This window comes from Lipotes vexillifer, unplaced genomic scaffold (genome assembly GCF_000442215.2).
Source record: "Lipotes vexillifer unplaced genomic scaffold, Lipotes_vexillifer_v1.1 scaffold342, whole genome shotgun sequence".
NCBI classification, from domain to species: Eukaryota; Metazoa; Chordata; class Mammalia; order Artiodactyla; family Lipotidae; genus Lipotes; species Lipotes vexillifer.
The window spans coordinates 1,340,861-1,356,181 of record NW_006786802.1 but is presented as its reverse complement, the minus strand read 5'-3'; positions in this window follow the sequence as shown (position 1 = coordinate 1,356,181).

The following is a 15,321-nucleotide window of genomic DNA, read 5'->3' as shown; positions in this document are numbered from 1 at the left end:
TCTTCTCTCTGTTTCTTTGTCTCTCTGTGTGTGTGTGTGTGTGTGTGTGTGTGTGTGTGTGTGTGTGTGTGTCTGTCTGTCTGTCTGTCTCTATTTGCCCCTCTCTTCCTATCCTTTTCTCCCACTCTGGACACTCACTTTTGGACCCCGCCAACACGTTGTGAGGATGCCCAGGCTACCTGGTGAGGCCATGTGGTGGTACTTTCCCAGAAAGTCCTAGCTCAGGTCTCAGCCAATGCAGTCGTATGCGGAATCACATTATTTTGTGCATTTAAGCTACCCAGACGCATCTATACAGCCTGGTAGGTGTGGTGGTCAGAGACGGTGGAGTAGAGTATGCCCGATAATCCCCCTATCTTTTTTTTCAAAGCTTATTTGTGTGTTTCTCTTATTCTCTATGCCTCATGGGAAGAGAAACCACAGTAAATGCAAAGAACAGCACATTTCTTTGGCGGCTTTGGGGCCTAAGAGGACTCAGGTGGTAAAAGTTATAAGGTTTCACTTTACACAGAGATTAGAAAGTTTCTAGCAGGTACCATGCAAATTTCACCCACGCTCCAAGCACAGCAGTGATTAAAAGTATTTAAAAAGGAGTTGGACACCTTCATGGCTCTCCCAGGCCCTCATCTGCATATCAAATCTGCTCTGCTGAATCTTCTCAACTGGAGGAAGTTTCTCTCTCTGCCAGCTCAGCCACCGCCTGGGAGGATTAATGACAAGGCAGCTCCAGTCTAGGCTGGAGAAATCCTGACCATGTCATCTGTCAGTTTCAGTACCTGGCTCCACACAATGCCGTGTGCTGGGTGAAGTCTGCGCAAGGAGTGGGGAAACTATTCAAGACCTTCCAACCCAGCTGCCTTTCCACCGCGGGCCGGGTAAACAGTCCTGGAGGCCACTGCCTGGTGGGGACATGGCAAAGCTGTCAGTTTTCAAGTACAGGTTGGATCTTTCTCCTTGCAGGAGGGTAAACTGGGTATACCTTTTCTGAAGTGCGTTACCAGCCAGGGTTGAGATTAGGCGGGTTTTCTTTTTACCTATCAGTTAAGCAGAAAGCTGAACTAACTGGAAAGGTGATAGCCTAAAGCATTCTGGGAAAGGGAGGTTTTTGTCTTCATCGACGGAGGGTTTCTTGCTTCTCAGGCTCTGTGGAGCTACAGTCGTGAGCCAGGAGATGCAGCCCATTGCTGGACACAGTTTGTAAATAAGTCAACACTGAAATCATTCATTACTGCAGCAATAAGTGTTGCAGAGATGTACGGGTATTCTAATGAAGGTGGCTGATAGGGGTCGAACCCACGTGGGGAGAGTCACGATTCCTGCTCCCTTCCATGGCTATTTCAACCTTGTCTGAGCTCGGGCCAAAAGTCCCTCCCTGAGCTCCGTGGCATCTGTATGAGACCGCTCACTGCTTGGAAGAAAGAAGGTTGCAGCCAGCCAGCTCCCTTTCTTTAAACCAGCATCCCTATCATTCCCCACAGGGCGTCTTCAGCAAGTGCATGAATCCTCTCTCCCACCAGCACCGTGGTCCACACGAATAAAATCCTAAGAATGGCCAATATATTCTGCGCCAAGTCACAATAGCCTGCAAGAAGAAATGCATAAACTCATAGCTTCGAACCTAGGCTATTTAGCATCCCATTAAAAATATTCAAAATATAAATCAAAATTCATGGGAATAAGTAATATTCAATTTAGAATTTATGGCATTTTAAAATAGGATGATTTCCTCAAATGTGCAATAAATTTGGTTTTGTGGAATTGCACTTGCCACCTTATCATGACAGTTGCTTTATCTACACAGCCCACCAAAGCAGAGTCACTTTATAGAATCTAAATTCACAAATCAACTGTCGTCTTCACTTCACTGATTCATTGCTGATGGGCCTTTCACAAGGTAAAAAAAAAAAATCCCTTCCGAGTTGACAAGAGTAATAAATGGGGAGCTGAACACTGCCCATCCATCCACTGGCCTGCTGACCCGCCTGTAGTGATACATGGCAGAATAAACTCATAAACCAGCCGCATCTTTTGACCTCTCAGAATAAATGGAAACAGAAGAGCATTTATGATTATCATTGCGTTTAAGGATTATGGTCTGACCAGAGGATGATACAAACTCAAGGAGCATCTTGAAAACAGGAACCCAGGCCAGGCCACTGAGAGCCAAAAATCCAGAAATTTTAGAGAAGTTTTCCCTTTATCAGTTTTTATGGCCCCTGCTGTCCTGTTGTTTAATCAGGTGAGAGAGTGCTGGTGGAGGACCTGTAACAGGGAAAGGGCATCTCTGAGTCTCTGCAGAGAAAACATTATAGAAACACTAGGAAGAAGGAAAGAAAATGAAGGAAACTGACCAGATTATAAAGGATTTGGTCAGATACACTGCAGCTATTTTTAGAGCTGCCTGTGTACAGCTTTTCTGAATGTCAAATTTTAGCCTCAGATAAGCTAAGGAAAACCCCGACATTGCCAGTGTAAGAAATTAGTATGATTGGCAAATACGCAGTGATTAAGTTCCTTCTTAGAAATGTAAACTTGTTTTTTTGGGTTTTTTTGCGGTACGCGGGCGTCTCACCGTTGTGGCCTCTCCCGTTGCGGAGCACAGGTTCCGGACGCGCAGGCTCAGCGGCCACGGCTCACGGGCCCAGCCGCTCCCGCGGCATGTGGGATCTTCCCGGACCGGGGCACGAACCCGCGTCGCCTGCATCGGCGGGCGAACTCCCAACCACTGCGCCACCAGGGAAGCCCGTAAACTTGTTTTTTATGTAGCAAAAGACAAATCTTTAAAAACATGTCCCCAGTTAATTTAAGCATGGCCCATGCTTTATAAACTGTTATTTTCAAAAGCACAATTTATAGAATGGAAATGCATTTTTCAGTTCCTAACTGACAATATTCAAAGCCAAACCCTTAACTGTGTTTGAGAGAAAAGCAAGAAACAAATTCGGGTCATCGCAGTCATGATACAAGCACATGGATTTCAATTTTCTGAACTCAGCTCTGGGACAGAAATAACATGTATGGATTCAAAATGACTAACAAGATTTTGACTACCAGTATCCAGAAATGGACTTCTGCTTGCTAGAAGTATTCAACAGGAGGGACATATTTAAGCAAGTGCTAATTCTGACCTCATATTTAGCATCTGTACTCAGACATTCTATTGAGAAGTTGAATGTGTTTTAAGGGACTATTTTTAATAGTAAAAATAATGCAACATCGTTATAGAAAGGTTGGAAGAGGACAAGGTCATCTCCAATGAAATCACCCTACTGCAACTATTATTATCTTGTGTATTCACTTTTACCTTTGCATATGTTCATAAGGATAGCATACATACAATTTTATATTTTTTTAATTTTAATAAGTTTTTGTACTGTTTGCTTTCAGGCTTTTTGTAATTATAATTTTAATGGCTACATAATTATCTATCAAATATATGTACTGTGATTTAGTTGATCATCATTTATTTTATAATTGGGTATTTAGGCAGCTTCTAAATTTTCAAATTATAAATAATTCTCTGATTAATAACTTCTTATTTGTGAATAATATACTCATGGACAGTTAAACTTCAAAGGACTAGTTAAATAGCAAATTAAATACAGCTGAGGAGAGAATTAGTGACTCAGAAGATAGATCTGAGAAAGTTTCTCAGAATGGAGTGTGGAAGCAGAGAAGCACGGACCATATGGAAGAGAGATGAAGAGACAGAGAGGAAGGAATCAGAAGATCCAAATACAACTAATTGGAGTTCCAGAGATGAGTATAGGAAGAATGGGAGAAAACATCATGTGTCAGTTGTACATGAAGGCTGAGGGTTTCCTAGAATTAGTCATGAGACTCCAAATAAAAGAAGCACATTAGGGCTTCCCTGGTGGCGCAGTGCTTGAGAGTCCGCCTGCTGATGCAGGGGACACGGGTTTGTGCCCCGGTCCGGGAAGATCCCACATGCCGCGGAGTGGCTGGGCCCGTGAGCCATGGCCGCTGAGCCTGCGCGTCTGGAGCCTGTGCTCTGCAACGGGAGAGGCCACAACAGTGAGAGGCCCACGTACAGCAAAAAAAAAAAAAGAGATTTCTGATAACAGATATATGGATGTAGTTAGATATAGACAAAAAAAGAATACAAGGATCAATCCCTGTTATTCATGACTATTTATTGACCTTCTATATGCCAGGCACTGCATTAAGACTTCAACATAAATTATCTTATTTAATTCACTAAAACAACTCAGCATGGGAAGTATAAACCAGTCCAATTTTATGGATGGAAAATGAGGACCCAGAGAAAAGAGGTGACTTACTTGTCTCTACATCATTAACTGCTGGGGTTAATATTTAAACTTGACCTGGCTCCAAAGCCACATGCTCCTTTCACCATCCCACACTGTCTTGAATTGGTTGACAGACACCATTATTTCTGACAGTGGATTCTGGTCGACTTCAGTGGAAGGTTTTTATGGATGTGAACCTTCTCTGAGCTGTCATCTTGACTCCTCTTTACTCTTAAGCAAATTGTGTAGAACAAGAGTCAGTCAACTTTTTCCTAAAGGATCAGACAGTAAATAATTCAGGCTTTACGGCCATATAGTCTCTGTTGCAACTTCTCAGCTCTGTTTTTGTAGCATGAATGCAGCCCTAGACAATACCCAAATGAATGGGTGGGGCTGTGTTCCAAGGAAAGTTTCTTAATAAAAACAGGCTGGACTTGGCCTCTGGGCCATAGTTTGTGGACCTCTGATGTAGAGGCTGAAAGAATGGCTTTAGGATCTAGGTTGACTGGGTCCAGTCCTGGTTCTACCACCAACTGAATGTGCAACCTTCAGGAAGTTATCTAACTTCACTATGTAAAATTGGGATAGAGTCGTTGTGAGGATCAAATAACTGAATATGGATGTTATTTAGACACTCATGAAATGAAAAGTATTGTGTGCCTCCACCTTCAAGATTTTTAAAATTAAAACCAACCCAATCAAAAAAATGGGTGGAAGATATAAATAGACATTTCTCCAAAGAAGACATACAGGTGGCCAAAAAAAGCACATGAAAAGATGCTCAACATCACTAATTATTAGAGAAATGTAAATCAAAACTATAATGAGGCATCACCTCACACTGGTCAGAATGGCCATCATCAAAAAAATTTACAAACAATAAATGTTGGAGAGGGTATGGAGAAAAGGGAACCCTCCTCCAATGTTTTTGGGAATGTAAATTGGTACAGCCATTATGGAGAACAGTATGGAGGTTTCTTAAAAAACTAAAAATAGAGCTACCATATGATCCAGCAATCCCACTCCTAGGCATCTATCCTAAGAAAACCATAATTCGAAAAGATACATGCACCCCAATGTTCATTGCAGCACTATTTACAATAGCCAGGACATGGAAGCAACCTAAGTGTCTGTCAACAGAGGAATGGATGAAGAAGATGTGGTACAATGGAATATTACTCGGCCATAAAAAAGAACAAACTAATGCCATCTGCAGCAACATGAATGGACCTAGAGATTGTCATACTGAGTGAAGTAAGTCAGACACAGAAAGACAAATACCATATGATATTGCTTATATGTGGAATATAAAAAAAGGGTACAAATGAACTTAGTTACAAAACAGAAGTAGAGTCACAGACGTAGAAAACAAACTTATGGTTACCAGGAGGTAAGGGCGGGTGGTGGTAGGGATTAGCTGGGAGACTGGGATTGACATATACACACTACTATATATAAAATAGATAACTAATAAGGACCTACCGTATAGCACAGGGAACTCTACTCAATACTCTGTAGTGGCCTATATGGGAAAAGAATCTAAAAACAGAGTGGATATATGTATACGTATAACTGATTCACTTTGCTGTACACCTGAAACTAACACAACATTGTAAATCAACTATACTCCAATAAAAATTAAAAATAAAAAACAAACCAAGATTGAGTTTAGCACTGAATGAACTTCAGTCAAGGCAAGCCTGTGGACTTGAAGATCTCAAAGGAAAGAGCATATTGTTTTGGATCAGATCATACTGAGTTTCTGAAAACACTCTTGACGTACTTAACCCAGTACATTTACTGGGGACCAGCTATGTGCCAGGCACGGGACAAGAATGGAAGATGCTAATACCCTGCCGTGCTCGGTGCTAATGTCTGAGATTGAGGGAGCACCCATTTTGGAGATCACTGAAAAAAAACTTTCAGACAAAACAATTATTTTAATTTAGTGCTTTTGTGTTTCAAAACCAATCCACTAAGAAGTGACTCTGAGGTCCTTAAGTACAATTCACGTCTGAATGTGATGCCAATTGAGTTTGGTCATTATAGTTTAACCACCAGGGTATTAATTGAAGCACTGGAAAATACCTCTGGTCAGTTTCATTATCTAATGGCACTTGTGTTTTCTAATGCATCTTAATAAGAGCTGTTGCATATGCATAGACCAGTCTAGATTTTACAAGGAACAGTTTATGCTGATTAAGAAAAATTAAAACTGGCCACGTTCTCCTTAGACTTCAAGTATGGTTATTTTTCCTATTAATTTTTCCAGATATGATGTGTGCTTTAAAATAATGGCTGGATTTCATTTAAAACTATTAGTATTGTTTTGTTTATCTATAAAATTCATTGCTATAAAAATTCTCTGCTGGCTTAATTTATATATCTGAATTGAGTTCCCTAGTATTAGTGAGTACCAGAGAGGCACTCCCCTGAATGTTAAATAATTTCTCAAAAAATGGTAGCTTTATACTAGAAATAAGATTTTGTTTTCCTTAACTTGACTTACTTTAAGAATTAAGTGTACCATTTGCTAATTAAATTACTCAGTATTGACTCTAAAACTTTTGGTTTAAAACTTGATTTGATAAAAAGCCATTTGAAACATTAGCTTATGCTGTTCTCAGAGTGTGGGAACACTGATATTCCATGCCCGATACACGATCTGGATTCCACAAGATTTTATTTTTGTTTTAAAACATACTGAAAGCGTATTTTTAAACAAAAATACTTTAAGCTGTAATCATATCAATGTATTAACTACTGACTGGGTTTGATTCAAATTTATGGGAGAAAAAAAGAAAGGAAACAAGAGATAACAAAGTCCTAACCTAATAGAAAGGAATTGTGAAAAGACCACTTTTCTCAAAGCTGGCCCTCGTTCAAGGTACATATGGTCACATAATCTTTTAAAAAGCACAATTCAAGTCTCGATTTAATTTTGTAATAGCATAAATGGAATTACACTGCTGACGAAGTTCAGCGCCTAAGCAGAGGCACACATCAGGCTGGATGAGTGACCCTGACTCAGTGTACTTGGCCAGCAAGACAGCCAGGGCACCTCTATGGGTCGCCTTCCCTGAACTAAATAGCAGTCACTGGGCTGGATGGGATCCTTCTTATTAATGGCATACCAGTCACCTTGTAAACACAATCATAATGCAAGGTTAATAACTACTTTACAGGAATGGATTATGTACTCTGTTTCCCCTCTTTGTATTTTTTGGGTACCAGGGATTAGCTAATGGAAAAGCATTGGCTCTCATAGAAGAGTTCCAGGGTGAACTCTGGGTGGAGATGGGGTAAATTTTCTAACGTTCAAATCTGCCTGAGTTCTGTAATTTTCTCAATGTCTATCTTGAAGGCCAGTCTCCATATGGCTACTAAGGAACATAAGGGACCTCCTGATGACCTTCCTTTCTTTTATAGATGAGGCAACTAAAATATAATAAGTGCTTACCTTAGGCCATGGCTCATACCCTAGGCAGCTAGAGACTGTTTCTTCTGTTTTCAGCCATGGCCTTTGGGTCAACACCATCCTTTGGTGTACAAATCACCAACCTAGACTCCCTCCTTCTCTGGCACTGTCAACACATGCTTCAGTAATAGCACGTGTCACAGTGTCTTGGTGTTTCCCCTGTAGACGTGGAATTCTTCAAGGGATTGTGTTTTATTGTCTCTGTATTCTCAACATCTAGAACAGGGTCTATCACATATTTAAAAATGGAACTATGACCAGAGGACTGTCTACACACAAGGACAGATCTTGATGCTTTACATTTATTAACTCACGGAGACTTGTTTTTCAGATGAGAAAACAGACTCAACAAAGTTAGATAATCTACCCAGGATCTCATAACCAGTAAGTGGCAAAATGGGATTTGGACCCAAATCTGTCTCCCAAACCCAAGCCCTTTGTATCACACCCAGAAATAATGTAATGTAAGGCAGAAAATGACACATTCCTGCAGGATTTGTACTTGAAGTACCTTGAGACTTGGAAAAGGGATCAGCATCGGTCAGGAAAATTCCTTGGCGTATCTACCCTCCAGGAATTTCAAATAACAGCCGAGTCCAAAAGCTTTCTCTCTGCTGATTTTCCAGTGGGAGTTGGTCCATGGCAGTGTGCTGCACCTTTTTGCCATTAGACCTGAGAGCCATAGGAGATTAGCCCCGGGAGTTTCAGGGGAGGAGCAAGAGAACACTGTGGTCTGCTTAATCAGCAAGCGTGCCAAAGTCCTTTCAGTAAGCCCCAAATAGCTGTGCTAATGCAGGGCAGGCAGCAGCCCATGAGCCACTTAGTGACCGAGCTTTACCCTCACAGTAGTGGGGAAATCCAACCGTGGCTCATGCAGCAAGCTGACTGCCAGAAAGCCACTCGTTGGTCACAGTGCCGTCCCCTGCCTGCCACCCTGTGCCCTGCTCTCTCCTCAGAAATCACTGAACTACCCTTCAAAGTTATGAAGCCAATATTTGATCATTCAACCCCATTTCGGCCAAGTGCCGAATGCTGACTGCCCATGAGCCACGACACCAACTTACATTGTGAAAAAAACTAGATTTGTGGTGATATTTCTGGCCTTTGCGACTGATATCACAAGACGAATGGACACCTTCTCAAAACCTGCTGATGTGCTTTCATCCAGACAAAAGTCCTCTGGTCCAAATGAAGCAGGGTAATTTACAGAGGAACTATTTTTGTGTTTCTGACACTATTACCTTGCTTTTTTTTTTTTTTTTTTTTGAATGGACACCTTCTCAAAACCTGCTGATGTGCTTTCATCCAGACAAAAGTCCTCTGGTCCAAATGAAGCAGGGTAATTTACAGAGGAACTATTTTTGTGTTTCTGACACTATTACCTTTTTTTTTTTTTTTTTTTTTTTTTTACAATCAATGCTTGTGTTCACTCTCTTACTCTTGTTAAAAAAATATCCTCTTAGAAATTAAAAGTCATCTCTTTTCTGCTTTAAATAAGATAATAGGAGGCAATCACTCACTATGCTTCCCTTGTTGCTTTGATTGCCAGGAAGCTCCAAATCAAAAAATATATTTTAGTTGCAAACATTTTCCCTTAGCTTAGATTGAGCCACCGTAATCGTAACTCACCACCCTCTTGTTACTCAGCTTTGCTCTTTTTCTGTTCTGTTTACTGTTTCTGTCCTTTTTTTGGGGGGGAGGGGAAGCTACCTATTTCCTTTTTGAAAGACAGAGGGGTATAAATAATTGAATCATTCTTAACCGCAATACACACTGCAGATAAATGTAGCCTTTCAGAAATGATCCCTCTTTTCACCCTGCTGCTCTCAAATTCCCGATGGCACATGCTTCATCTGAGCAGAGAATCACTGGCTGATTCTGTACCTTGCATTTGGCCTCCAGCCTAGACCTCAGACACACAAGCTGAATTAGGGCCTTTCTTTGAGTACTCAGGAGGATCAATGTCATTGCCACTGGCAGTTCCCTGGCTCCTCCTGCAGCCTCCTTCCAACAGGTTACGGGATCAAGAAACTTTGATGGTTGTTATTACTTATTATGGTTGACATTACAAGCGTCTGAGAATAGCATCTATTTTAATGTCTGAATTATTTTTTTCTCAAATTAATGGGCAGGATCCTAAAACTCTCCCTATTACAAAAGACGATTTGATGAATCACAAATAAAACCCCTTTGAGCATAAATGAATAAAGTTTGAGCCACTTCAGAGTTATTTTTCTTGTCTGATAAAACCATTATCACGTTTACAGCTTTGACAATGCTGAACCACATTCCTTTGATCATCTTATAAAATTAATTGATCTTGCTTATCTGTTGTTCTATTTTAAATCAGTTAATTGAGGATATTAAGAGAAGTAATGGTAACAACTAAGGCATTTATTAAGCACTGATGTTCAAACTTGCAACGTGATTTTCATAATCTGAATTTCCCTATCACCAAATTCTTTTCTTGTGGGAATTTACATATAGAGCACCTCCAGCCACAGATAATTTTCTGTTGCTTAACATTCTAAAGGACAGACATATGCTGTGGCAAATCACTGCAGCTATACCTAATTTTAATTATTCTTTTAAATCAGATAGATACCCTGCAGTGAAATTCTTATAGTTAAATAGAAATTAAAAGTTTCTAAAAACCTTAATTTCAACTTCAAATTTAAATGCAAATGAATGCATGGGTATGGAAAGAATCTCCCTCCAAAATTAGGAGGGAATTCTCTAAAAGCTTAGGTTGATCACAAAACCTTATTTTGGCCCCCAAAAGGCCCTTGGGCCCCAAAGCCACTCCATTTTGCAGTGCCTGGCCAATGACACCAACTAGATAAGCTGGAAGACTCAGTTTTCCCAAGTGACAGGTGCCCAAGAGAATTATTTTAGTGTGGGTTCCCCTGGAAATAGACCCTGAGACAAGAATTCACGTGTAAGTTGTAGGGAAGTGGTCTCAGGAAACAGGGCGGTAGAATGGAGGAGTGAGACAGGGGAAGGAAGGCAGCCAGCCAATAAAGGGTGTGTTACTGAGCCAGTCAAACTGGGGCTCGATCCTGCTGGAGAGTACGGAGAACCAGTATAGAACATCCATGGGTCTCAGAGTTATCCTGTCTGATGGGCGAGGGAGCTGAGGTATTTATCCACCACTCCCATCAGTTATTAACGTGAGCTGCTTCTGAAAAGGGTCAACTCCCTGACACTGAAATCCTTGTGTGTGAACTGAGTGGATGCTTTGGCCTGAGAAAGACCCCAGGCAAAGGGACATAGGGGCTGAGCATCCCTGAGGGCCCTGAAGTAATAAGCCCCCACAAGCGCCACTAGCATCCACTACAAAGAGCTAGCTTAGAAGTTTCAAACTAGCAGTCCACTGGCTGAACACAGCCTGCAGGTATGTTTTAGCTGACCCATACTAAGTTTTTTTTAACATTGGAAAGTTTTACCTGAGAATTAGGATTTCTGCATTCTCTTGAAATTTTTGATCTAATTGATCTAGGACAAGAATGGAGACTTTGAAGTGAATTAACTAGCCAATATTTGGTGAGTAAATCATATATACCAAGTATTTACCCTGTGGCAGGCACAAAAGACCCTAAGACTAGGTCCTTATCTTCCAGGAAGTGACAGACCATACCGTGCAATAAAGCTGTATCAAGGCCTTATCTGCAGCTCAAAGGGAAGATGCAGCACAAGGAGGACCAATTCTCAGAGTCTTAGATGACTGCACCAAGCTTCATGCTCCCAGGGACAAGTCTGCCCTCAAGGCCTACCCACATTTTGACAATCGCAGCAAGCATTCACAGAGCACTAGCCGGGCACTCTTTTCAAGTGCAGTGTATGCACTTAGACTCACTGGACTCTCCTATGGGGTAGGAACCGTATTTCACATAAAGAAGTTGATGCTCAGCAAATTTAAGTAACTTGCCCAAGGTAGCACAGCAGGAAGCAATCTGAATGCAGTGGGATTTGAATGCAGAGGTTGGCCCTTAAGAATTCGACTGCACTGCCTCCCAAAGCTTACCAGATGCAGTACTAAATTCTCTCTCCTCTCTCAGGTTCCCGTTGCTCCCCGAACTAGAGAAGTCCTTTGTCATCCTGGCAATTTGGGAACCAGCTTCCTGGCTCCCTTGAAGCCTCCTCTGAAATCCTGGTCCACTCCAATCTCAAAGCTTTGCTGGATTCCTTACAGCACTTTTAGTCTGAACTCTACAACCCGACCCTGAACCCCATGCGGTCACCTCCTGTTGCTGACAGGGGTTACAGTTCTAGGGGGGTAGGAGAAAAATATGTAACAGTTGTACGAAACCGCAACTAGCAAGACTAAAGTCTCATCCCAAAATAATAAAATACATTAACATATTTTATAGCACACATCCAAATCAAAGTTTTAAAAGGCATCTGTTTCCGAAACAAATCAGCTTCTTTGCTATTAAAAACTACCCTGGAAGGAGACACTGGCTGTGACCTCAAAGTGCCCTGAGAAAGATATGCCCTCAATTTTTATGCCATAGATCCATAATGAAGTTTTCAAATTTGCTTTTATTGATTCAAAAAATTTAATGGCATCTGTTCCTGAAATCCTGCTGCTTTGTTTTCCTAATCAACAAAATGTTGCCTTTTCACAAATTATCAAGGTACTCAGGACACACTTTTCTGGACTGTCCTACACCCAAAATTGACAGGGACATAATTTCCTCTGCCCTCTGCATAATACCCTAGGGCTCCCTGCAGCAAATTCAAAAGTCTTCAGGGGCAGGTAGGTTATGAGAGCAAGGGAGGTGACCCAGGCACCTTCAGCAGATTGGATGCCACGGGATGGCTCCTCGCATGGGACCATCCACATCTCAGCGCCAGCCAAGTGTTATCCTGCAGGAAGGCGAGTGCCTTTCTACTACTGAGGGAAACCCAGCAATTCATATTGTAATCTAAAAGCTCCCAGATTTTAAACATTGCCAACTAGTTTAATTGTACTTTAAATGCAACACAGGCTGGATTCATACTTGTGTGAGCTGCAGGGACCCAGCCCACAGGCCACCAGAACACGGAGTGTTATCAGCAGACAATCATTATGCTGTTTAAGAGTGTGAACTTGTCACATACCAGTGATGGCAGAGTTTGGAGTCTCGAAATCTACATGTAAAACAAAGGCTGTGATTGCAGAGGGACATTATCCTTCTCTTGGGGTATTTCATAATTAGTCCTTGTGCATTATATTTTTCCTTCTCAGTATGTAAACACCCAAAGGAGACTTGAGTCTGTCGATTGAGTGATTCTTTTCTTCAACAAAAATTTACGGGCACCTACCACATGCCAGGTACTGCTCCAGACACTGGGGAAACAACAGTTAACAAAAAGACCGAAATTCTCTGCCTTTGTGGGACTTACCTCTTAATTCAGAAGAGGAAGTCCACCACCCCCGGGGGAAAATAGGAGTCAGGGCAGGTCCTGGATACAGACACATTGAAAGGACTGATGTTCCTTGGTGCTGAGCTCATCGTGACCTGGCTTTACCAGCTGCCCAGTCTGCTATCCACTTCTGCATCAAAATCGGGAACCTCACAGTTATTTCTGGAGCCGCATTTTGCCTACACGTAGCTATAACCCAAGCCAGATTGCATATCAACCCTAGCACTTTCCCCGCTTCGTCCCTGCCTGTACTTTGGAGCTGTACACAGTAGCTTTGATTGTTTCACTGAAAACAATTTAGCAGATGAAATATCTCCCCGCAAAGAATGATGGTCCCTTAACCTGTCCTTTCAGGCTGAAGTCACCGGGAGATGCTAAAGGAGCATGTGTTTTATTGGACAAGAGTCACATCTGCTACAACAGCGGAAACCCAACCTTAAAGCTCACTGCCTGGCGCCACTTTGAACTCGGTGTGCTGGTGAGATGGCACTGGGGGTAATAGTAAACCTGATAGCTCAGAGCTGAAACACAAGGCTGTACAGACAGCAAAATAGCAAAGCGGTTATTTGCTGTGATTATGATCATAACCCAAACACGCGACTCAGACCTTCATTTTGCTCCAGAGATGGGCGCATACAGTGTGGGAGTCTTTTAGCTGCTTTTCTGGCTGACAGCGCTAAGGCATTTCAATGACACAGCAAATCAAAGTGAATCTCTCTCCCACCCCAGTTACCATCTTTGCAGAAATAACACAAACTCATGGACACTGCAACAGAACAAGGAGTCAAAAAGTAGTGTATCTACCAAAAGGAATTTGAGAAATTGTTGGTTAACGCAATTCTTCTTTCCTCATGGAAAATACTGGATACGGACATAGTAAGATCAAAAAAATCAGAGTTCAATTTTTAGCTCCATCCATGCTGCATAAACAGAAGGTCGCTTTACTTGTTTTGTGATGTTGATTTCTTCTCCAGTTGCCACGGGCTGTCCATGCGTCATTCCCACTGCAGAATACACAGCCTTAGCAAGCATCTCCGTGGTGGTGGTGGGGGGGCCCATTTTATGGCACAAGGAAGCTAAGCTATCTCCCCAAAGTCACACATCAAACATCTCCTCTGTGCCAAGCAGTGCCCTAAGTGCTGAAACTGAGACAGGAGTAACACATGGGTCTAGTGAGGAAGCATGAAGCATCATTACGCCGTGGAGCAGAGACTGAACAAGGTGAGGGGAAGCCCACAGGTGAGTGACACTAACTTCAGGGATGCTGATGACACATCCAGTGCCCTCTGTCTGCAGCAACATCCCATTCTCCTTTTAAGATAATTACTTATTTTTATTTAGGAGCCATTTAGTTTCACTAATCTAACATGGGTACTTGAAAGAATAGTGTGTATGTCCTGGGGACTTAGGGCATATCATTTAGGAGTTTTTCAGTTGTTGAGTGACAGAAAACACAACTCAATCTACTGAACAAAAAATAATAATTTTTAAATACATTCTTATAGTTAAAAAATTGAGATTACTGCCTTGAGGCATGGCTTGATCCAGTGGTTCAAACAATGTCATTAAGGCTCAGTTGATTCCACTTTCCTCTGTGCTGGCTCTATTCTCAGGCAGATTTTCTCATGTGCTGGTCGTGGGCAACTCCAGGCTCTGCAGAAAGAGAGAGCTTCTTTTCTCCAAGCAGCTTAAAAAAAATTCCCAGGCCTGACTCTCATTGGCCCAAATTGAGTAACATGCCTATCTCTGAACCAGTCACTGGGGCTAGAGGAATGTGATTATTTGATTGGCCAGATCAAAACACAGGCTGAGGGTAGAGTCAAGCCCCACCCAGACTACCACTGGCTGAGGATATGGGAAGGGACAGTTATCCTGGAGGAAAATTGAGATAGTTGTCGGAGAGGTGATCGGATGAAAGAAACAAAAGATATCCACCAAACTTGGCTAGCTTTTGGAGAGGAAGCTGAGAATATAAGGAACCCTGGGATGGGTGGTAAGGCTGGGGAAAGGTGGGGAGGACGTTTCCCTGAATTGTTTGTGGTTCATTCAGGAAAACATGTGGGTAATGTTAATTCAAAAGAATTAACCAGAGTTAGCAATTTCCTGTGCTGGTCCTCTGAAAAACGACACCAGCCCAACACCAGGCACTGGGCATTCGATTCC